Raw genomic sequence first — 25,304 nt, 5'->3', positions numbered from 1 at the left:
AATTTCTTCATAAATTTAGGCCAAAATGTATTCTACTACATGTCTTTGCTAAAAAAAAAAAAAAAATCCCAATATGTGTAAATTGGTTCACGTGAAAGTTATAGCATCTACAAATGGTGGTATATATACACCGGAGGTTATTTTTTTATACTAGTAATGGCAGCGATTAGCAACTTATAGTGGGACTGCGGCAGGCATTCTGACACTGGGGGAGAACTGCCACTGACATCACAATTACACTAATACAGTCATCAGTGCTAATAAAAAGCACTGACACTGTACTAATGACACTTGGCAGGAAAGGGTTAACATCTAGGGCAATTAAAGGGTTAACAATGTGCCGTTTTACATGATTTGCTGTGTGTGTTTTACTAGGGAGACATGCTGCTGTGTATTTCTCTGCTGTGCAGAGAAATACACAGCAGCATGTCCTTGTTGGTAGGAAAGAGACCTGTGTTGTGTACACATAGGTCTCTCCCCAGTCAGCTTTGCCCAACGCTCGTTGGTGGGGAATCTCTGGCTGGGATACGGTGATTGACATCCCTGGCCACCAATGGTAGCGCATGCAGGGCCACACCCTACCTGGAAATACAAATCACACGTGTGTGATTTTGCGCAGCCCTGCCACCCTGTAGCAGTAGTTCTACTATAGGATGGTGGGAAAGCGATTAAAGCTATATGTGGTTCTTTGGCTATATCAGGGGCTGCAGTAGAGACCGCCTATGCAAGTGGTGTCCAAACTGTGGCCTGAGGGTCGGATGCAACCCTGGGGGCAGTATTCCTCCTACAAACACCAACAATTTGGAACTCTTCTTCTCTCTGACACCAACGAGTCACTATTTCTCTCAGTGACACCAACTATGCCAGGACATTTTCTACTCTCACTGGCCACACTCTGACCCCCCTAAAGGAAACTTGCCCATCGTTTAGAAGGCTTGGAGACCCCTGCGCTATACTTTGTAAGTTGACAACGCTGATCTATGACATTTATGATCATTAGGAATGAGAGCAGGTAGGTTCAGATCCTAGTGAGTAAGCTGTCACTGTACTCCTTACCCCACAGCCGTAAACATACAAACCACTGGTATATGTGCAACAGTTGGGTGAGAAATGCCCGTCTGCAAATGATTGGTCCTGTACAGCTGGCAACTACCTGGCGGGATCGCTCACTAGGCTGCGAACACGTTTGAGCTCATAGACGCTTCAGGCCTCATTGGCTGCCCCCCACCTGAACGAACATACTATAAACACAGGTCCATCCATGAAGTCTTCTCCACGAGCTTCCGGTGACCTATACAGCCACAGCGTGCTTATTGTCATCTGTTCTTCCTAGAGTAGGAAACCCAACGTGAAGACTGCAAAGTGAGGGGGCTACATGTGGCAAGGCGCACGGCATATGCTGAACTTCATTAGAGCAATCCAAAACACAACAAACACAAGATGACTGGGTTGGCACCAGAGGTACACAGCACTGGAGGCAGGCTGAGCCCAGAGGCAGGCCAGGGAAGAGCAGCAGCCATGAGGAGGAGGAGGAGGAGGCCTCCTCTAATCTCTCCAGCCAACATCAACAATGATGCCAGCTCTGTTCTCCCTCCTATTTGTGTGCCTGTCTCTACCATCCCTCCTGCCTGACACAACTTCCATCAGCCATCACCAGGATAGGGGAGCTAATCACCAGAACAGGGGCAGTCCAATAGCATCAGCCTCTGCAGGGGGGCTGCGTGCAGTGCCAATGCCTGCGAGCCCATGGCTTCATGGGGATCCCTGCCTCCCCCCCCCTCCTTCCTTGTTACTAACCTCTTCCACAGAGAACTTTCCAGATGCAGCTTGTGAATGGCCGGCCAGTCCTCGGATTCCGCACTGAGCACAGGCTGCTCGCCTTTGTAAAGTCCCCCCGTGCTGTGTGGAGTTGTTGTTACTGCTCATCACGCTGCATCTTTATGGAGAAGGTGTTGAGTTGCTGAGGAGGGTGTGGAGGGGGCCTGTGAGGAGAGGAGGGCTCGGGAAGCTGCATGCAGGAAATCCCCTGATCTCCTCAGCACTGTGTGGGATGGAAGCGGTGGCTGAGATCCTGGAGGAGGAGGAGGATCAGGCTTCAGGGGCAGTGAAGAAGCCGGAGTGAATAATGAGGAGGAGGGGCACAAGGAGCATCTTGGGAAGGGGAGGCATGTTTGTTTTCCTGCTGCCTCCAGGGATTCTCAGAGACATAATAGAGCTGGAGGAGGAGACGGAGGGAGAAGAGAGCATGGGTGCTGCTGATGACTGCAAGCCTGACAACTCAGAGCTGCTACAGAGACACCTGAGCTTAGCTGATGACAACTGCTTCAATAAACAGTACAAAGTGCTGGAACCAATTACAATCCACTTTACTGAAGTCAGTCTGCTACAAAATGGAGCCTGACAGGGTTTTTTTTTTTAGGCCCCAGTCACACCTGAGCGTACAGGAGCTCGAAGCTCCAAAATGCTCCGAGAGAAAAAATTCATTATTACGCTATGGAGATGGTTCATATCTTCCCTCCAAGTCGTCTGAAGCTGCAAAAAGTCCATTCAGGCAGATTGATGCAGTTTTGTAGGGTTGCCACCTCATCCCTTTGTAACCAAACACATTAATTACACAGGTTTGTGGCTAACGCAAATAAGACACTAATGCAGGCCATAGACAGCTCGAAAATCGGCTGATTTTTCTGGCGGGAAAAAAAAAAAATCGGCCGATTTTCGCACCGTTAGTGGGTTAATTGGTCAGCCGTTTTTCAGCTTTGGCATTTGTTTTTGTTGGTGAAGTTGGAAAGAAAATCGGCCGATTTGGCCAATCGGCCGATTTTCCTGGCAATGATGGGCAAATCGGCTGATCTTTTTACTAATAAAAAATCTGCGCATGAGCCATGACCTGCAAGAAGAAGAAGCAGAAAAAGAATAAAAATCCCAGTCCGCTATTATATCTGACATGAAAAAGTATTGCGGTTGCAACAATGTATCTATTTGTATCCGAATAAAACCATCTGTATCCAAAATGGATACAAATAGATACAATGTTGCAACCGCAATACTTTTTCATGTCAAATATAATAGCGGGGCTCTCTGCAAGGGACAGAAGTATTTAAATGCCGGCCGTAGATGGGACGAAAATCATTTTTAACCGTTGGTAACGTCGGCCTATTGAATGACCGATTTTTCAGGATTTTTTTTGGTTTTTTTTAAACGTCTGGCCTGCATAAGTGAGTTTAATTACCACCTTAACCTCTTCACACCGAGCATACGCAAATATGCAACCTCTCAGGGGCTGGCCCTTGATGCAGAGCAGCCATATATTTGCGTACCATTTGTAAACAAACGTGCTGAGAGAGCGCTCCCAGCACATGTGTTGGCATCCCATGGAAAGGTCCAGATCTGTCCTTGCGATCGGGACTTTTCTGATCATGTGACAGCCAATCATGACGGTTACATGACCCTAAACCCCACCTGCCGGCATCAGACATCCCTTAAAGGGTCAGGAGGCACCGGTGCTAAGGGGTTAACCACTTGCCCACCTGAGGATTTACCCCCCTTCCTGACCAGGCCCTTTTTTGTGTTACGGCAGCTGACAATTGTGCGGTCATGCAACGCAGCACCCAAATGAAATTTACGTCCTTTTTTTCCCTTGATTTGAGCTTTCTTTCGGTGTCACAAGACTGCTCTAACTGCTGATAAGAAAAGGTATTTAGCAGTTTATATTTACTAAAATAATTGGACTTCCATGTTGTGTGTACTGTGGGAGACCAGATATAGTGAATGCAGGGTCCTGGGAGACCAGATATAGTGAATGCAGGGTCCTGGGAGACCAGATATAGTGAATGCAGGGTCCTGGGAGACCAGATATAGTGAATGCACGGTCCTGGGGTTAGTAACACTAAGTTGCAAGCAAAATGACAGCTCCCAGCTCCTTTGTTTTCTTTGTAAACAAAGCAGCTGGGGATTCCCTTCAACTATACCAAGTCTGATATGAATTTCAAGGAGAACTACAAAAAAAACTCTTTTGGAACCCCTAGCAAAAAAAGTGTGATGTTCCCCTCAAGAATCCACACCAGACTCTTATCTGAGCAAGCAGTCTGGCTGGCCAGGAAAGAGGGAAAGATGAGCATGACCCTTAACTACTTGCCTTCCAGAGGATTTACCCCCCTTCCTGACCAGGCCATTTTTTGCAATATGGCACTGCATTATTTTAACTGACAATTGCGCAGTCATGCAACACTGCACCCAAATGAAATTTGCGCCTTTTTTTACCCACAAATAGAGCTTTCTTTCTGTGGCATTTTATCGCCTGTGCGTTTTTTATTTTTTGGGCTAAAAAAAAGACCGACAAGTTTGAGGAAAAAAACAATATTTTTGACTTTTTGCTATTAAACATGTCCAGTAAAAAAATTTTAAAAATCTAATTTTGTCATAAATTTAGGCCAAAATGTATTCTAAAAAAAATCCCAATACATGTAAATAAATTGGTTTATGTGAAAGTTATAGCGTTTACAAATGGCGGTATAGATACTGGGTTTTTTTATTATTTATTTTTACTAGTAATGGTGGGGATCACTGACTTATTGCGGGACTGCGGCGGACATACTGACTTGGTGTCACTGACATCCCCAGTAACACCAATCAGTGCTAAAAAAAAAAAAAAAAGCACTGACACTGTACTAATGACACTGGGCAGGAAGGGGCTAACATGAGGGGCGATCAGAGGGTTAACTGTGTGCAGGGAGTGTTTTACTAGGGGACTGTGTGTGTGCTTCACATGGCTGTGCTGTGCATAGCCATCCAAAGCAGTGTGCCCGAGCTGACAGGAGAACTGTTAGTAAACAAAACAGTTGTCCTCCCCATCGGAGATCCTCAGTAATTACCGGGCGCTGGCGAATAATCACCAACTGGGACCCACTGATTGACAGCCGCGGCCACGAATGGTGGCGCGGGTAGGGTGCCCCTACCCGGAAATGCAAAATCACATATATATACAGAATTTTGCACAACCGTGCCGCCCTGTAGCAGTATTTCTGCTATAGGGCGGTTGGGAAGCAGTTAATCAGCCACAGAACCTGTGTAATTAATGTGTTCAATTTTAAAGGGATGAGGTGGCAACCCTATGTTTTTCGCACATTTGTATTTTTTCTTCACTATAGCTCACGGAATTAGCTGTCACTTTCCCCAGAGCTAAAGGATACTTTGTTTCTTTTATCTCGGGAAACAAACTAAAAGGAAACATTGTTTCTTTTAACTCCAGGAAATAAACTAAAAGGAAACTCTTTTAGCTGGGGGGAAGTAACAGCTGATTCAATGAGCTATAGTGAAGAAAAAAAAAAGCCGGTAACTACATTTAAAAAAACTGACACTGACCTATAGTGACTTTTTTTACTTTTTTCTGACCTCCGGAATGGATTAATTGGTTTTCAATGCATTCCTATGGGAAACTGTGTTTTGGTTTACGAATTTTTCGCAATACGAAATGCCCCAGAGAACGCATTCAATTTATAAATCAAGGTACACCTGTACATAGAATTGCGTGTTTTTGTGCGACCAAGAACATTTTTCTGGCATGGCAACAATTGATGTGACAGATGAAATTTTTCTCTAATGACAAATACAAAAATGGAAAAACTTAAAAAGCATGAAAATGCCTGAACGAATCGCGCACAAAAACGTGTGACAAAATGTGCAAAAAAATGCTCAGAAACGAATCGAGCCTTAGGGCTAGTCCTCACTGCATGCGTTCCAGTGCCTTTTTATTCTGCATCCAAAATGCACAGAAAGTGGGTTATATGGTTGTCAATGGCATTGTTCACACCAGTGTTTGCAGTTCCAGTGTGTTCCAGTTTCAGAAAACAGGCTGAATTTTTCCTGCACTGGAACGCAGTAAAACATCAAAAATGCACTGGAATGCATCAAAAACGCACTGGACCCCTCATGACCCAAAAAAAAAGGGAAAAACATTAAAAAAAACACCCCAACGCATCAACAACATGCAAAAAACAAGCATGCAGAAACACATCATGGCTGCATTTCAATGGTGTGAATCAGCCCTTAGGGGTACACTACATGTATTCCAGTGCATTTGTTTCTGCATCCAAAACGCACAGAAAGTAGGTAACATGGTTGTCAATGGCACCAGTACTTGCAGTTCCAATGTGTTCCGGTTCCAGTAAAAAAAAGTAGAACATGCAGTATTTTTCCTGCACAGAACTGTACTAAAAGCATAAAAAATTCACTGTACCCAAAAACGCAATGATACAAAAAAGGAGGGAAAGAGCTTCTGGAATGCATCATAAACGCACAGGAACATGTAAAAAACGTGCCAAAAACACACATACAGAAACTCATCTGGACTGCGTTTCTATGGTGTGAACCGGCTCTTAGGTTCCTATAATTTGCACTTAGGGCCAGTTCACACCACAAAAACACACTCCAAATCTGTTCCGGATGCGTTTCTGCATTCGTGTTTTTGACATGTTCTGCATTTTTTATGCATTTCGGAATGAATTCCAGATGCTTTTTTTCTTCTTTTTTGTATCCATGTGTTTTTGATGCAGAAAAAAAAATTGCACTGGACTGCATTTGTTCTGAACAGGCCCTTAAAGCGAGAGAGAAAAATGAAGTCAGCAGCTACAAATACTGTAGCTGTTGACATTTAATGTAGTAAGTAAACTCCACTTTTTCAGTGGTTCCTACAGGTAAGACTATGATAAGGCTTACCTGTCCAGTAGGTACAGTGATTATCTCCTTAACGTGCACCGTTTAGTATATATTTACTGTTGCTGAAGCCAGTGACATCACTAGTGCATACACTGAAGGGACGCATACTCCCTTTAGAGCCCAAGCCTGTGATTTCCGCGGGCATGCATGGGAGCGATATCATCAGCATTTAAGCGTCCAGAGCCCGCAAACCCAGAAAGAAGATGGAAGCCCTGTCAGCAGTCACAGCACACCGCTGGAGGGCTTTATTTTAACCACTTTACTACCACGCTAAAGCTGAATGACGGTTACAGCGTGGTATTCCAGTTCTGGGAGGACGTCATATGACGGGCATGCACCCGGCGATGTCTGTGATCGCTGTGTCCTTTGGATCACATGACATGGTAAAAGGCCAATCACAACGGCCTTTTGCCCCGTGATTAGCTGTGTCTAGTCACAGTAAATAGACTTTCCGGTTATCGGCAGCACTTTCCTCACACTGTCACAGCATGAAGAAAGTATTGCCGGTAACCGGTAACTGTCAAAGCACACATCTGCACTGATAATCAGTGCAGCCCCAAATGTGCCCAGCAGTGCTGCCTATCAGTGCCCAGCAGTGCTGCCAATCTGTGCCCAGCAGTGCTGCCAATCTGTGCCCAGCAGTGCCATCAGTCAGTGCCACCTATCAGTTCCCATCATTGCCGATATCAGTGCAGAATCATCAGTGCCTCCTAATTAGTGTCCACTAGTGCCCATAAGTGCTGTCTATCAGTGCTGCCTCATCAGTGCATATTAGGCTAGGTTCACATATGTGCGAGTGGTGCTGCTGCGGATCCACGCAAAAATCCATGCAGCGGCACCACCCGCACAGAAGAATGGTTCCCGTGTGGGCTGCAGTTTCCAAAGAAGTGCAGGGACTTCTTCCCTGCATGTCCCGGGGCACTGGATTCAAATGAATGGGCTCTCGTGCCCACGCAAAACGCGGCCCTCGAGGCCGCCTATATGTGAACCAGGGCTAAGTGCCCATCAGTGCTGCCTATTAGTGCAGCCTCATCAACGCACATCAGTGAAGGAGAAAATTTACCTGTTTGCAAAATTTTATAATAGAAACAAAGAAAAAAATTTTTTTCATCAAAATTTGTGCTCTTTTTTCATCTATAGTGCAAAAAATAAAAAAAAATGTGGTGATTAAATACCACCAAAGAAAGCTCTATTTGTGTGAAACAAATGATAAATATTTCATTTGGGTACAGGACCGCGCAATTGTTAATCAAAGTACGACAACGCTGAAAGCTGAAAATTGGCCTGGGGTAAAAGTATCCAGTAGGCAAGTGATTAAGGTGCATTTTTCATAATGTGCTAGTATGCAATGCATATTAGCACATTATGCCTTTGCCTTGCAGGTGAATTTTTTTTTTTCTTGGAGGGCTTTAATAAAAGAACACTTACCTGTCCAGGGATCCTGCACCATCCTCATTTGGGCCACTTCTTTGCCAGTCTTCGGGTTTACTGTACGAAGCCAGCTGTGATTCCTCACAGCTTCACACCCAGCTTCCCACTGTGCATGTGCAAGCAGCTGTGTTTTGTGAATAGTTCCGCAGCCTTCTGGGACCTTGGAAGTGTCCCAGATGTTTGTAGGCATAGAAGGGAGAAGAACATCCGGTGGAATCACCTCTGTGTCTTGACCAGAAGTGGGAGTGGGTAGGTACCTGCTCCCTTCTCAAAAAGAGTGTCAAATGTAGAAGGAGAGGAGGGGGGCATAAAGCTGAACTTCCCATTTAGGGTGAATCCAGCCATACATGGATCGAAATGTGTCCAGTTCAGCTCATTTCAATTCATGTATGGCCAGCATGGTTGTACACAAGTCGATTTACAAATCAACTTCTGTATAACCTTGATGGAAAATTTCCAACTGATCAGTGTTGCCGGCTGTAGCCAGCACTGCTGATCAGTGTAATCTAATGGCAGGGAAGCTGTCTTGCTGTAAGGCACAGCAGGAGGATTCCCTAATGTCAGAGCAGGGGCCGAGGAACGGACAGGCAGGCCTAACAATGTAACGCACTGGCTGACGACAACCACCACCCACAGACCGAAGTCCCTCAGGGCGCGGAGTCTAAGTCCCAGGCTGCCCTTCACCAGGGCCCCTGATGGTGGGGATGGACTTGACGTAGCCAGGAACCAGGTCACGGCCCCCGAGACACCTCAGCTGCGGTAATGGCCGCCGCCAATGGCGTGTAGCTGGTGGAAGAGACAAAAGAGTAGTCAGACAGGCCGGGTCAACAACAACAGGACAAAACAGTACAGGACAGCAGACGAGAATCACAGGTCACAAGCCGGGTTCAGCAACAGAGGGTCAGATCAAAGGAGAATACAAAGAATAGTCGAGTCACAAGCCAAATCAGATACCACGAGAGTCAGAACAGAGTAATAGCGACACAAGTGCAAAGAGCATGTGCGGACCACAGGCTTATATGTCATCAGCCACACCCCTCTGGGGGATGGACCTCAGGGACCTGAAGGCATAATAGGATTCCCACCATGCACAGCAGAAATCCAAGATGGACGCCAGCACATGGAGTAACATAACCTCAGGGAAAAGGTAGGACCTTGACACCTAATCCACCTTGAAGGTGTGAATTGGGAATTGAGTCGTTTTTGTATTGTTCCAGGTGCTGATTAAAGTGTTACTAAACCCACAACAGTAAAATCAATCTGTGTATGCAGTAAAGCATGCTTGTTATACTCACTGTGGAACCTAAGGGGTTAATCCTCTGCATTGTGTAAAAAGGCTGTTTGAACTTGTCTTCTCTGATCCTCCCCTTCTTCTACTGTCCTCAATCCATCTGCTGATAGTACAGAGCTCTAGGAGTCACTCTGCACATGCTCAGTATGGTGTGTATTGCTAGAGGTTTTTTTTTTCTTTGGGAGGCTGCATGTGATCGGCACAGGGCCAATCAGCACTGTCCATACAGAGGGTTAGGGGTCATGCAGCCTCATAGGACAGTCAGAGGAGAATGAAAACTCCTCCTACAAGCTTTAACTAGTGCTCTGCTAGACACTGATAGAAGTCACAAGACTGCTTATGAGAAAAGGTATTTAGCAGTTTATATTTTCTAAAACAATTGCATTTCCATGTTCTGTGGGATACCAGATATAGTAGATGCAGGGTCCTGGGTTTAGTAACACTTTCAGAAAAGCCATCCAGACCTTACCTATGTATTTTCAGGAGGTTGAAAATCCTAAGGCATTGTAAGGTATGGGAATGGTGGGAGAGATTTATCTAAATTGAATAACAAAAATGTATTACATTGCTGCTTACTAGATCTTAGATGTGGTGGATGCATTTTCACAGCTCACTGTACATTTTAAATGTACAGGCAGGTACGTTTAATAATTGCAGAGAAGACAATGCATGTTCCATCTACAATAAAGAGCCTACCTGCTCATAACTTTTTTATTTTAGACTTTAGTTCTGAATTAAAATTAATCATAAGGCAATTACCTATATTTTGTAACATATTGCACAATGATTCCTTTATCTAAACAAGCATTCAACTGATTAAACTCTTAACTGCTTTCAAACATATTTTCTAGGATCTCACACATATAACACAAGCAGCTTACCTAACATTTAACAAGCTGGAAAACATATGGAATGCACATGCCTGCCATTGTGCAAAGTCCCCTCCTAAATCATCATAGTCCACACATCACATGGCCAGCAGTGCAGTTCAAAATGTTTAGGCCCCTTAAAAGTATTCCATTCAACTGCTGTGTGCTACTGCATATAAGTTAACTCTTTGCATTAAGGTGTCCATTTTTTAACGCAGCTCACCACAATGCAAGGCACTACAGTGCAAGTCTGTTTGCCCCTACTCTACTTGTGCATTAGGGTGATGCCCTAATGCAGGCTATACATGGGTCAAATTCTGAACAAATTTTCTTTAGAAAATTGGAAATTTTGTAATCCGATGGTGCCACTATTGATTTCAAAATTCGATCAACCAAACCTTCAGTTTCACCTTATGTTGCTAAAGAAAAGAATTTTCACAACTGGGAATCTTCTTTTCTTTCCAGGTCACAGCTCATTTATTTTTCAATTATATTTCTTGCACGATTCTTCAATCATTAATTAAAAATTTGTTTTTCAAAAAATTTCCAACATTCCGGTCACTCAAATTTGACGGTCGCATGAAGATCGGCCGATGCTGCGGCCCACTAATGGTGCAAAATTAGAACTAAAATACTTCGTTACAATTATCGAAAGAAAATTCTTTCAGAATTCAACCCATGTATGGCCTGCACAAACAAATGCATTGTTTTATTATTGTGGTAAAATACACATTACTGCAGCACATAGATCTAAAGGCTAACTATAACTAATGCAAGCCATACATGGGTCAAATTCTGAACAAATTTTCTTTAGAAAATCGGAAATTTCATGCGTTTTGTAATCTGTTGGTGCCACCATTGACTTTGAAATTCGACCAACCAAGCCTTCAATTTTAACTTATGTTGCTATAGAAAAGAATTTTCGTGGTTGGGAATTTTCTTTTCTTTCCAGGTCACAGATCATTCTCATCTCTTTTTCAAATATATTTCTCGCACGATTCTCCCATCATTGATTAGAAGTTTGTTTGTTTTTCAAAAAGTTTCCAACATGCCCAATCACTCAAATTCCACAGTCGCATGAAAAACGTTCAATGCTTCGACCCGTTAATGATGCGAAATTTGAACGAAAATTCTTAGTTACGATTTTCGAGAAAAAATTCTTTCAGAATTCGATCCATGCATTTTTCCTATATACCTTCCCTCCTTACCTTAGATCAGTGGGCAGTGCAGTCAAGGAGCATGCACCGCACCAGGTGGTACCAGGTGGTAGTCAGAGAATCCTCCCTGCATGCTTACAAGCAGACAGCTACATTCAGGCCTATGAAGGACCCTATATCACTGGAGCTCTAAACCTGTACATCTCCTTATCACTCAACACCATTACCACTGAACAACACCTAAACCCTGACACTGAAACCTCCTGCCTCCCAGCACTTCTGACACTGCACCCTCTAAATCCATCCCTACTTTCTCCTCCCTCTGGGGACATCACCTGCTCCCCAGTGTAGCCTGTTGAGGCCAGTCAGTCCTCTGGCCTCTGGGGACTCAATATACACTCACCGACGACTTTATTAGGTACACCTTACTAGTGCCAAGAAAATATCCCCTACACCATTACACCACCAGCCCGAACTGTTGCTACAAGGTAGGATGGATCCATGCGTTCATGTTGTTTATGCCAAAATCTGACCCTTCCATCTGAATGGCACAGCTGAAGTCGAGACTCATCAGACCTGGAAATGATTTTCCAATTTTGGTGAGCCTGTGCGAATTGTAGTCTCTGTTTCCAGTTCTTAGCTGACAGGAGTGGCACCTGGGGTGGTCTTCTGCTGCTGTAGCCCATCTGCTTCAAGGTTTGATGTGTTGTGCATTCAGTGATGGTATACTGCATACCTTGGTTGTAACGAGTGGTTATTTGAGTTACTGTTGCCTTTCTATCATTTCCAAACCAGTCTTCCCATTCTCCTCTGACCTCAGCAAGGCATTTTTGTCCACACAACTGCCGTTCACTGGATATTTCCTCTTTTTCGGACCATTCTCTGTAAACCCTAGAGATGGTTGTGTGTGCAAATCCCAGTAGATCAGCAGTTTTTGAAATACTCAGACCAGCCCCATCTGGCACCAATAACCATGTCACGTTCAAAATCATTTAAATCCCCCTTCTGAAGCTCTGTTTGAACTTCAGCAGGTCTTCTTCACTGCATCTACATGCCTAAATGCATTGAGTTGTTGCCATGTGATTGGCTGATTAGCAATTTGTGGTACCAAGCAATTGAACAGGTGTACATAATAAAGTGGCCGGTGAGTGTATACCTGCTTGGTTAAAATATTGGGACCACTCTTCCAATCCTTTCCAGCAAAGACGTTTCACCTCTGCATGGGATCAACCCATCCGTAATGAACTTTTCCAGGAAAAGGACATCCCACGATGAATGTATTTTAGTGATCAAGATATTTCTATGTCTCGTAAACATGCCTCTGATATCAGAGCCATCTGTTAAACATCAAAAACATCAACTGTGTCCAATTTTCTTTTACTGCAATATTCAAAATTGTCCATCATGAAATAAAAAACACTTGCAGCAAAGAATTTGTGTTCAAATACCAAAAGTTGTGTAAAATAAAACAAAAATCTTGTCCTCTTACAGCAGCAGTACTATAATATCTGAATACAAGCTAAATAATCATAAACACAAATAGCCTCGCTGTCCCTTCAAATTCTCACAATTCAGTGCACAAATGCATTTCAGATCATGTGCATAGACTATGCAATAGATATAATAATAATAATCCATATCCCAAACCATAAAAAAAGTGCATCAACATTAAATAAATAAATCGATAGTGTATATATTACAATATTGTATATATTACAAATCAAATATATACAATAATATAAAAGTTCATGCCAAAACGTTCACATCAAACAGCTAACTTAAATGTTGAACTTTCTGCAAAGGTGAGTGCCTAGAGCAGGATCCAGCACCCACTGCATACCTCATAGGTCAGGCCCACACAGTGGGTTCCGGGTGTGGTTCATGAGGTAATACCAAGGGATACCTATCTAAAAACAGCTGATATTTGTTGATAGAAGTGTCAGAAGAAAAAAAAACTGAATGATTTGAAAAGAAAAATACTTCTCTGTAGAGTAGAACACGTCCACCACCTAAGGACACCTAGATAAAAAATTGGAGTCTCACGGAATTCATTAGATTACACTAGGGTCAGCCATAGCAAGTTTTTTTTGTCCAATCACTTGATCTTTGAATAAAAGTTCCATATTGTACAGTTAACATCAGATGTTTTTTTCATCACCAAATGTATTGTTTGTGTACTCTCAAGGGACAGTGTACTCTCAAGGGACAGTTTATCTAAAGCCAAAACATTTTTTTGGTTTGTGATGGGTTACAACCCCGATCAGGCTCCTATTGATATCTCTGGCCACATTAGGAAGACTTTCTTATTGTCTTGATGTCACCAGATTGTCACCAGGATTGGAAGTGTGGAAAATATGAAGTGCTCAATGGAACAGAAATAGAGGGCACATCTTCTAATGGTAATGCTTGTTATATCTGTATAAGAGGGGTTTTCCTTCAATTTGGAGGCTTTTTTTTCACTTTTTGATGTGTCTACAAGACATGAGATGAAAGTAAGTCTCTTAAATGGCTCAAAAGATGACAAAAAAAACTTTCCAAGGATTTTAGCCATTCTCTACTCTGTCATAAATGGTTGCTGGATAGCACTGGTATTTCGACAGTTAGTTGCACTTGTTATCTGGAATTGTTTAAGCTTGGTAATTATTATTAAGTTAGAATAGAATAGAATGCAAACAAGTCTCATACTAACCTGGACCTCACTCTACTGGGTCTTCGCTGTGTGGTCTTCTTAGGGCCACACAGTATCCCTTTCTGAAACTCTGCAATCTCTATTCATTCCTATGGAAATTATGTACAGTATGAACTCTCCATAGGACTGAATACAGATTGTGCAGCACATGCAAAGGACCAGTACTGATCCCACAGCTAGGTTTGCCACTTGTCTGGGATCTGGATCATGTCCAGGTTTCAGTCCACATAATTATCAACTGACCCTGGATTTTAAGTAAATCTGTTCCACAGATAGTGCCAGAGAGATTTTGACACTGAGCTGCTGATAAGGAGACTCTGATTGGGGGGGGCGGGGGGTCTCTAAGGAGGTTCTGACTGCAGATCTGTTGACTAGTCTTTAAGGGGTGGCACTGATATAATGGGGGCTCTATTGGGGGGGTTTCCAAGGGGGTGCTTATATAAGGGGACTCTGATTTAATGGGGTCCTGTAAGGCAGGGTGCTGATATAAGGTGACTCTGATCTAATAGGGGGTCTCTAAGGAAAGCCCTGATATAATGGGACCCTGATCTAAACAGGGTGTTTCTAAGGGGGAGCACTGATATAAAGGGACTCTCATCTAATAGGGGTCTCTAATATAAGACTGGACGCTGATATAAGGGGACAGTGCAGGGCTGAAACTGGGGAGGGGGTTTAGGGGGAACATGTGCCCCGGGCACTGCAGTGAGAGGGGTGCCACCGTCCCTAGAATCGAATAGCTGTATTTAATCCTCTTGCAGCATCTGAAACCCAGCTTCTCCCCCTATCCCTCCTGTCAGCATTTAGCAGCTGCAGGAGGAAAATTCAGCCAATTGGTTCTAGCAAATGCTGCCCATGCTGCCCCTGCTGTCCTTGTTCTCTTCAGCAATTGCCGAATTGTCTCACTACTTCCAAATTATGCTAATTACGGTCACAATGCAAGTTGCCTGATTAGTATGCACACTAGTAGCTACTGACCAAACAACTGACAGCTCAGGAACACATGTACACAAACACATCTGTTCCAAAGATAAGATGGACTCTATAGTCCACTCAGGAGAACCACACTATCAAACTAGTACTCTAATCTCTCCTTACTACCACTGACTGTAAAGCCCACCATAGATGTTGCAATTTTCTTTCCTGCATTTCCATCATTAAAACTTATGGAATAAAATTCTGTTAGTGTACTCAAAAAGATAGTAAGAAACAAGCACATTAAATCACAACTCCAGTTTCGAGGCAAGGCGTCTATCCATAGCACGATATAAAGGCTAATGTGTTTTGGAGGTTGTGCCCCCTTCCTCAGAGCTAATACAACCAGATGGAACCCCATGCTTTGTTCACACACCACTGACCACTCTCCTCCTCAACAAAGATGACTCTCAGACACTGCAGAGCCTAGACTAGTCCACAAAACACAAAAAACAAGCAATAGACCAAGTGTCCCAATATGACCATCACCCCCAAGAAAAGTCAATATTAATAATAATCAAAAAATGTACATCAAAACTGGATGAATATGTATACATAGAAGAATCTTAGCATACAACATGAATACACACCTCTCTCACCCAGGACACCCAGGACCTTCCCCTTCCTAGCAGTGTCCAACCACCACTATTGCCTCATCTCATCTCCACTCTATGTACCACCCTGGATCACCGTCCTTGCATTTCTTGGCAGCTGCCGCCATTGACCACTACCCCTGCGCTCCCTAGCAGCCACAGATGGAACGCACTCTCAGCCCTGTGGCAGACTGGAAGGTGTCATCTACCAATGGAACCACTTGCTATGGGGGTGTGCACCTCTAACATCCATATACTCAGGCAGTGGGATGCATGTTCTGTTAAATGGAAACCAGAACATATCAAAAAAGGCCCAAACCATTATTATGTGGGGACTCTTACACTTAGCTTATCCCTCTGTATGCTAAGCACAAAGGAAACGCTAAAAATGGAAAAATCTCGTACAGGCTGTCCCCGGGTTACAAACAAGATAGGTTCTGTAGGTTCGTTCTTAAGTTGAATTTATATGCATGTTGGAACAGGTACATTTATTAAGTGTAACTCAAGCCAAAAAATGCTTTATGTTTTTTGGATAGCGTAGGGATGAGTTAACACCTCTGTAACATTAGTTTCCCTGTCTGTGCCCCTGTTTAGCTAATTTCACCTTACTTTCTGTCCCTGTGACAAATGGATTTTGAAAATTTTGGGTTGTCATGGAAACCAGGATTGGTGATAAAGCTTCTGTGGAGACACCTTTTTCCCATGATAACTCTTACAGGAGTGAATTTCCCTTTCTAGGGGTACATTTCCTCTTATTTCCTTTTATTGTCTCCCTCCGCTTGTAAGTATGAGTCGGATGTACGTAACTTGGGGACTGCTTGTAGTGATGATAAAATAGAAAAAGTATGAAAAATAATAATATTCAAGAAGAAGCCATATTAAAATAAAAAGGGGGGGGGGGTCATCTGATTTGCTAACACAAACACAAATAAAAAACAGTGTTACATGAATGAGTAATTGTCATTCAAAGTACGACAGGGCTGAAATGAGGGGCGGACTTACTATTTGGCCCTGGGTTTGGGGGGGGCTCAGGGTAGGTACTGCAGATGGTGGGGACAGCGGGGAAATGCAGGAGAGAAGGTAAGCAGTGTATATAGTGAGGAAGCAGTGTATACAGATAGGCTCCCTCACTTGCTGCTGCTAAATGTGATTGCTGGTTTTAAATGCAATTACCGGCTTTTTCTTTTCCTTCATCCTTTAGCTCTGAGAAGGATCTGTCACTTGCCCCGCTGCTAAAGTATACAAAGGGGCGGGATCACCCAGTGACATTACCCAGTGACCCCCACCCCTTTATTTACTTTGCAGCAGGGCGAATGACAGCTCCTTCTCTGAGCTATAAAGTGAAGGGAAAAAAAGGTGGCAATTGCATTTAAAAACTGGCAATGACATTTAGCAGTGGCAAGTGAGGGAGCCTGTCTCCATATACTGCTCCCTCACTGTATACACTGCTCCTCTCCTACCCCCTCCTTGTACAGACTGCTCCATCCCCCCTGCAAAGAAAACCTGTCACATATATCCTCTCACATAGGGGACTATTAGTCCCCTATGAGATAGCAATGAAATCATAAGTTAAAAGAAAAAATAAAAACACATTAAAAGTAAAAAAAAAAATAAAAATAAAAATTTGAGCCTCCTCACCCCCACATATGCAGACATTTCGGTTTCATTTTTTGGCACCATAATATCTTCTACAGACACAATAAACTGTTTATTTAAGGCCGAAATAGTGGTGTCTACTACCAAAACAGTCAATTTTTTTATTAATTATTTTTCCGCTGGATATTTCAGCAATTATTTTCAGAGAAGTGAAAACTTTTTTCAGGTGTACTTGAATTGTCACATTCTATTTGTCCATGAATGGGAAATGTCTGTTTAGACTTTGTAGGTCTCTTATTACCCAAAAAGCCATAAAAAAGACAGCAGATTTAGGTATAAGCATTCCAAAACCTTTGCACATAGCAGAAGTGAGCATGTTTAAAATTGGCAAACAGTTTGCTTGGAGCCATATTATCAGGTGTATAGGAACCTGGGGCTGAGAAATCTCCTGCAGCCTTCTCTAGCACTGACTTCAGGTTCTCTTCAATCTTTGGTCAGATAGGCCACTTGTTGAGTGCTTGAGATAATGCGAGATAATGCTAAATATGGATGTATACCCTGAGGAAGTCACGTGATCGTGACGCAACGCGTCGGTACGTCAGTTCCGGTGACGCACTTCTGGTTGGATGCCCAGTCTAAGGATTCATGCAGTACACCCATACTAAGTGGTGACAATGCCATTTTTTCTACTTTCTCATGTGAGTGGGCAATTTTAATTTATATCTTGATGATCAATAAACATGTTACACTATGGAGGATGTTCTTTGCTTATATTTTTGACGGTATGACTCTGAGGGGAGCGTGACGTGAGATTACTATTGGGAAAGGATCCTATGCAACATCTTGATCTGGACGTGAAATGCTCTCTTTGATCGTGGTGAGAGTCATAAGGCGAGCTGACCCTTGTGGCCGCTGTTTGGAGGTGAGGGGGCATTTCTGCCATTTAGGATTCCTGTCACCTATTTTGAAGAACACCTATCACGAGCACCAGTTTGTTTGCTTGCAGTTATTCTGCGTTTTGGACGTATTTATTACATGCACTCGTGTGTTGGCATATAGTGCTTTCTGGACATTTATATTTATGCATGTGCATTTATTATAGTGTTTGCGATTGATTATCCACCACTGGCATTGGTCACCTTGTGTTGTGTCTTTACCCCCTGAGGGGTCACTTAATCATATTAATAGTCCCCTACATGGACAGGGGGGAGGCTGGTTTGTGTGTTTTTTCCATCAGGAAAAAGGGTCCACTTGTATTGCTACAGGTGTCTACCTGTTTCACTCTTTACAGCACTTTATTGCTACAGGTTCAACCTGTTTCACTTTTAACAGCACTTTTTGAGATCCGATTGGATCAGCACTACTGTATTTTTACTGTACATATCATGTGACATATGCAATTTTGTTTGCTTGCTGTTTATATGTTTTATTGTAGATTATGATTTCCTGTATTTTATATTGTTAGCGCTTCACCATTTCTTTTATCATTGCATTTTTACCTAATGAAGTCAGGTCAGGTGACAGCAGCTTCTCTGTAGTATTCCATTTAAAGCGCAGAAGGTCTTATCTATCAGTGTTAAAATAGGGTCTTGCTTCTGTGAGAAGCATCATCACTCTAAGCAGTTTCTGTTCTGAACTTTTGCCAGTGTTCCCATGTGCCTGGTTTCCGCTGTTGCTAGGTGAGGGCATTCCCTGTGGGGTACTCATGGAGTAGGGTGCAGAAATGGAGTAAGCATTTTTGGAGATGTGTAGCGCAACCCTCTTGAGGGCTGCTGAGTTTTTGGGTCCCCCTAAGCTCTGCACAGCCAGGTAACACGCATTTTCCACACTTTCATCCACAGTCAGTAAACAGTCCATGAGCTTGGTTTTTGTTGTTTTATTAGGTATTAACAACTTGGATGGGGTCTAGGGGTATATAGGATGCCTAATGGAACGGAAACAACTTGGAGGACAACAAAAAAGGCAAAAATCAGCACACAGTTATTGCAAGGAGCACTTGGTCCCCTTAAATTAACCTCCCTGGACCTCTGGTGAAAATCTCCTCATCCACTTGGCTGTCTTGATTTTATCCCATGGCAAGGTATTCCGAGACACACAAGTAATGTAGTCCCAGGGAGAACTAGTTGGTATTGCATCTGATTGCCCTCTCTCTTATTTGGCCCAGGGGGTGTAGAAGTACTCACATTGTCGTGTTCCTGTAGCTTTAAAGATTGAAGCTGCTTTCAGGCCTTATGCTGGTCTGGGTCCTTCCCCGATGACAGTCTGTCTTTTCCAGATTGTGTGACAGTAGAGGTCCTTCTGTCCAGCTTTAGCCTGTAGGCAGACCCCCCTCCTCTGTGGTCCCCTCTCAGGCTCCACTCCAGCAGCACTTCCTCGCTCCATCTTCCACCTGACTCCCCTGCTGATCAGGCTGTCTTGTATTTAAGGGCTGACCTAGCCACCATGCCAGTCCTCCTGCCTGGGAATTGGTCAGATTCCAAGTTCCTAGAGCAAGGGGAGAACTGACCTGCGGAGCCCTCCAGCCCTAACCTCAAATAACTTTGCTGACTCACTTCCAGGCTGACTCATACCCAGGCTTCTAGGAAGCCTTTAATTGTACGAAAAAAACCCTATGTTACACTAGAGGGTGTTACAGCTGGATATGCTGGAGTCCTCATGGCAAAAGGGTGGGAAGAAGTGCCTGAGTATCTTATAAAGGCTCTGATCGAGAGTGGTAGTAAAGGTATAAACTGTGGTGTGAAGTAACATCTAGTCATCCATCTGAGATGCAGTTCTGAATAGTGGAACTTTTACCACCAAGTTTGAAAGTTTAAACACATTCCCAGTTTCTTGGTTTTCCAATTTTCGTACAAGGCGATTATTATTCAGGAAATACTTAAATAAGTATACTACCAGTAATGGGAATAATAATTCTCAGACTTGCTGTATGGCTCCAGTATTAATCTGATAACCGGACAAACATGCCTTACCTTTCCACATCAGTGTTCCATATAAGTGTCCAGGCTTTGTCCATCACAGTGGGCATGTGTCCAGAGGGATCTTTAGTGTATGGAAACCATAGGAATGGACCATGGCACTTGACCTGTATAGCCCCCTGCAGCTAATTAAACACATTGCAATCAGTATCCAGGTGAGTGTCCAAGCAGGATCCAGTGTCCAAAGAAACATTAGAGGCTGTCCTTACAGTGTGGGGTCTGGGTACAGCTTCCAAGTCATTGCCAAGGTTACACTGATCCAGATGCACTGATTCTAATGTTATAATGCTGTAGAAAGCAGTAAATAGTTAATTAACTGCTTAAGTACTGCCAGCCTGCGATGTACTGCAGACGGGCAGGACATGCAGGCACCGCGACGTACTGGTACATCGCTGTCTGCTTCCTGGTAGAGGGTGCATGCATGCGTGCCCCCCACCAACACTCGCTGTGATTTTACACAGCTGGAGTCTGTCAGCAAGTCTCGGCCAATGATTCATGACTGGGACATGTTGATCGGCTCTGTCCAATCACAGCACAGAGCCCTGTGCTGATAATCAGAGTACAGAGGGAACAATCTCTCTGTTTCTTATTCCTGCAAAGCAGTAATAAGAAACAAAGAGATCTGTTAGTAAAAGCAGCAAACATTACACATTCAAATTGTTAGGCACACATTTAACCCCTTGATCACCCGATATGTTAACCTCCTCCAAACCAGTGTCATTAGTACAGTGACAGTGTATAGTATTATCCCTGATTACTGTGACTGGTGATGTCAGTGATGGCAGTTAGTCAAATTGCTCCCCAGTGTCAGATTGTTCACTATCGCAATCTCATTATAAGTTGCTGATCACCGCCATTAGTAGTATTAAAAAAATTCCAATATACTGTATATACCATATTTTGTAGACACTATAACTTTCACTCAAACCAATCAATATACACTTATTGGGATTTTTTACCAAAGACATGTAACAGAACACATTTTGGACAAACTTTATGAAGAAATTTGATTTTTAAAATTAGTTTTTTTATTGGATATGTTTTATAGCAGAAAGTAAAAAGTAATTATTTTGTATTTTTCATTTATTCTAGTTGTCCATTTCAAGCGTGAATCCTGAGGAAGCAAATTTAGTGAAGCGCGTTGATCTTGCACACTTATTGTACACTATCACAATATCCAAAGATTGTATGATACTACTGGATTTTAATGTCACATGTTTTTATGAGAGATGATTCTTTTCATTTGGATGAGCAAATAATATGTTTTTACGTATATATATATATATTTGTATTGTGTATGTCTCCCATTGTTAGCCACATGTAAAGTCCCATTTTTTTAGTGGAACATACCCATCTATCAATAGGTGTGGCGACCCGGTTTTTTCTTTTTCTTTTTTGGGATGGTGCTACAATGTGGATGTTTATATTAGGCTATGAGCACACATCTTTTGAATTTACAAGTAAGCATAGAAAAGGCTCACCATAGGGTAGAAGTGGTCCATCACCTAAGGACATTAGCAAAAAACAGAGGTCTCATGAAGTGAAGTAGTTTTATATGGGTTTCACAGTGGTTGGAACTCTCTGTAGGCAGGAAAAGATGCTGGAGAGAAAGAGATGTAATGGTATACCAATGTGAATCCCTTTCTGAGAAGCCAATGCCCACTGTTTTTAAAACGAGTGTAACCTTTTATGTTTCCAATAGATTTTACAACATATTACACTATTAGTACTGTGCATATATCTTTTTATGCTGAGCATTTAACCCTTGCTGGGGAGTGGAGAAGACTGCCACTGTCATTGTGAGGGGTCCCTGGAGCCTTGATTTAAAGCTGTTTTAGACCTTGTATTGAGCTCCACCCAAGAAGGTATGGGTACTCCTGCAAATCACATGGTGGCATGGAGTGAAGTAGACACTGAGGAAGCTGGAAGCTATTCACTTGATTAGGATTTTGTTTAGAAAATTCACGGTGGTGAAAGTTTGAAGGACTTCTACTATTTGTCCTTATAGACTGTATGATTGCACTTGGGTAATATGTGTATGCACATTGGACTTTATCCAGTTCAGCTCTTTGGTTGTTCCATGTATGTCCAAAGAGAGAACTGTTAATCACAAGCTGATGGCTTCAGTAGCGCCCATCAGCTTGTGATCCATTTGCTCAGCAGGCTGTGGGCCCATCTAACCGCGCAGATGTGTGCTTGGTTAGATGCTGTGAAGGGCTGGAGACACATCGGGGGTCTATTAGACTCCTAATGTCTCCAAAAAGAGTACCTGTCACCTGCCCAATGCAAACACATAGGGTTTTTTAACCCCTTGTGACAGCAATCAAGTAAAATAAATAAAAGAAAAAAGTAAAAAAAATAAAATTTAAATAAAATGTATTTTAAAAAGATTGCTCTAATCCACGTTGCCCCACACACATGAGCAAACAAACACTGCCCAAGGTGCGCACGCATATGTAAACCACAGTCGCACCACACATGTGACACCATGTCGCAAACTTCAGAATGAGAACAATAATTCCAGCACAAAATCATGTTTACCTTTAAGCTGATGAGCTGTAAGAGCTTTTAAAGCGTCACCCATGGAGGCTTTTGGGTACTATTGTATTTTTCAATATCACAGGCATATGCAATTTTAAGGCTTGGCGTGTTTGGTATCTATTTACTTGGTGCAATTTTATATTTGGCAAAAACAGGTATTATATTGTGTGTACTTGCACTAAAATTCATTTTATTATATATTCTTTCAAATTTGCGTTTAGTAAACAGTTGCACGAATATCATGTGACATAAAAATTTTAAACTATCATCTTTTTTATTCTACAGGGCCTCTGCTTTAAGAAACTCTATAATGTCCTGGGGTTTTAAGTAACTGTATTGCCGAAAATGAAGAGTTTTGCACTAGTGCAAAAAATGCAAAAATTTGCTCTGGAGCCAAACTGGTTAAATATATTGAAATTTATTTTTATAGGAAAACTACAGTGTGGATATGTTTATGGGTGTAAAAGAAGTGAATGGATGTTATAATTGATTACAAGTTTTTGCAGTGATTATATGCATTAATGTTTTTGATTGATTTCAAGTTTTTTGTGATTGTACTATATTGTATAGGAGAAGCGCTACACTATTGATATTTTTGTATGGAAGTTTCAGCCAGGGAGTGTGTCCAAAAGATTTCAGTGTCCAGGGGCGCTTATGAGCAGCGACCGAAGATGGGCGCATAGTTGACGCGCTCCTGCCCACCGGACACATAAGCTGATCTGCTGGCTCCCAGGGGGGTAAGCTGCTCACCTGTTACCCCATCAATAGGGAAGAAAACGGGGGCCGCCTGCACTTCCAGTGCTCGACAATTGGCGCCGGAGCTTGCATCCTATTCCCCCTGAAGCCCTGGCCTCAATTTCGGACCCGCCCAGATCGCTACCCGCTGGTGAGTCGGATCCTGCCTATGACACAGACACTGCGTCAGAGGCACCCCTGCAGCCCCCTGCACCGGCCCTTTGGGATGCTGAGCTCCTGGATTGCTTTAAATCCATGCTGCAGACCGAATTGCCTTCCGCTACTTCCAGGCTGACTGAGGATCTCTCTAGAGAAATTAGGGAGCTGGGCAATCGTACAATCGATCTTGAGGATAAAATGGATTCTGCGGTCATGGTGATTGAAAATCATAAGCAGGATCTGAGCGACCTTAAGAAGGAATACTCCGGCTTGAAGATTTTGACAATCGCTCTCGCCGAGGTAACCTACGCCTGTGGGGTTTTCCTGAAACCATTACGGATCTCACATCAACTGCCACCGCCCTGTTCCAGGAGCTGGCCCCCGCCATTCCTATCAACCAACTTGAGTTTGACAGCATACATCAAGCAATGGGCCCTCGATGACCAGAGCGGCCCCCAAGAGACATTATTATCAAGTTCACATATTATTGCACTCAGGAAACTATTCTCTTGGTGGCCAGGAATAACCCAGATCTCCGTTTCCAGGGGCATCACTACCAGCTTTTCTTGGATCTCTCCCAGCTCACTCTTCAGAAACATCGCCAGTTGAAGCCCTTCACTTCGGTCTTTGTGAATCGTAGAATCAGATATGCATGGGGCTTTCCATTCCACCTCACCTTTGACTATCAAGGCCGTAGCCACTCTGTTGCCATGCTGGAGGAGGCTCACTCTCTTCTGGAATCTTTACATCTTATCCCACTGGGAGGTACTGCGCAGAGCCTGGCACATTCATCTGGATCCCAGGCAGGGCCGCTTCCTCTGGGTCGCCTTTGGGAGAAGTCATCCAACTGGAAGAAGGCCCTCTCGCGGACTCCCATGCGTTCCAGTCCGACCTGCTCCTCACTGGGCTGAAGTCATGTCCAGGACTTCTTTCTATGTGCCGATTGGACTTGAGCTCGGAGACTAGCCTCCACTATAGACTATTAGGGGTCTTGGCAAGGGTGGCCGGATTAGTGGGGGGGCTTGGGCTGATAGATCCCCCGGGTCCTGGGGAGGGAGGTTGGTTTGACTGGCCCTTATTCGGTACCATGCTGGTGGTCTTGCGGGGGTGCTGGTGTGGGGGGCCATCTGGGTTGAGTAGGTTGGGTTCCGTTATGACCTGTGGTTCTTTTATCGGCGTGGGTTAGGTCCCTAAGCTTAGTTGGTTTACAGCGGGAGGATTTTCATGGGTGTGCCCACTTCCTGTACACCCTTATATCTTTTGATGTGGGTTGTAGCTATGTTATTAACAGTTTCTTGTTTTAGGTTTGTTGCCCCTTTCTCTCTGGTGGAATAGGTTATTGATGTATGTGTCATGTGGTTGAGCCACCCCAAATTAAAGCACCTTTTGCAACAGTGGAAAATTCCGGGATTCTTACTGTCTTCGGACATATATAACGCTTTCGATACCTTATCCTGGAAATATCTGCGGTTTGTGTTGTCCCGCTGGGGTTTTGGTGATTCTATCCTTTTTCCTTTCTTGGATTCAGGCTTTGTACTCTTTCCCTTTGGCTAAGTATGCAGGGTATTTCTTGGATCCCTTT

The 25,304-nt window shown here is 43.4% G+C and overlaps 1 protein-coding gene across 1 annotated transcript in view; it reads right to left on the bottom strand.

Annotated features, from left to right (window-relative positions):
• Positions 1–2,143, bottom strand: part of CUEDC1 (CUE domain containing 1) — a 146,577-nt gene extending 144,434 nt beyond the window's left edge. The window contains exon 1 of the mRNA XM_089659171.1: positions 1,794–2,143. The gene's annotated coding sequence lies outside the window, so the exon portion shown is untranslated. The remainder of the gene's footprint in view (positions 1–1,793) is intronic.
• Positions 2,144–25,304: the final 23,161 nt, after the last annotated feature.

The sequence above is a fragment of the Staurois parvus genome, unplaced genomic scaffold (genome assembly GCF_062004578.1).
Source record: "Staurois parvus isolate SC_StPar_1 unplaced genomic scaffold, SC_StPar_1.0 ptg001134l, whole genome shotgun sequence".
NCBI classification, from domain to species: domain Eukaryota; kingdom Metazoa; phylum Chordata; class Amphibia; order Anura; family Ranidae; genus Staurois; species Staurois parvus.
The sequence above is the reverse complement of the archived record's forward strand: the minus strand, read 5'-3'. Positions and strand labels throughout refer to the sequence as shown.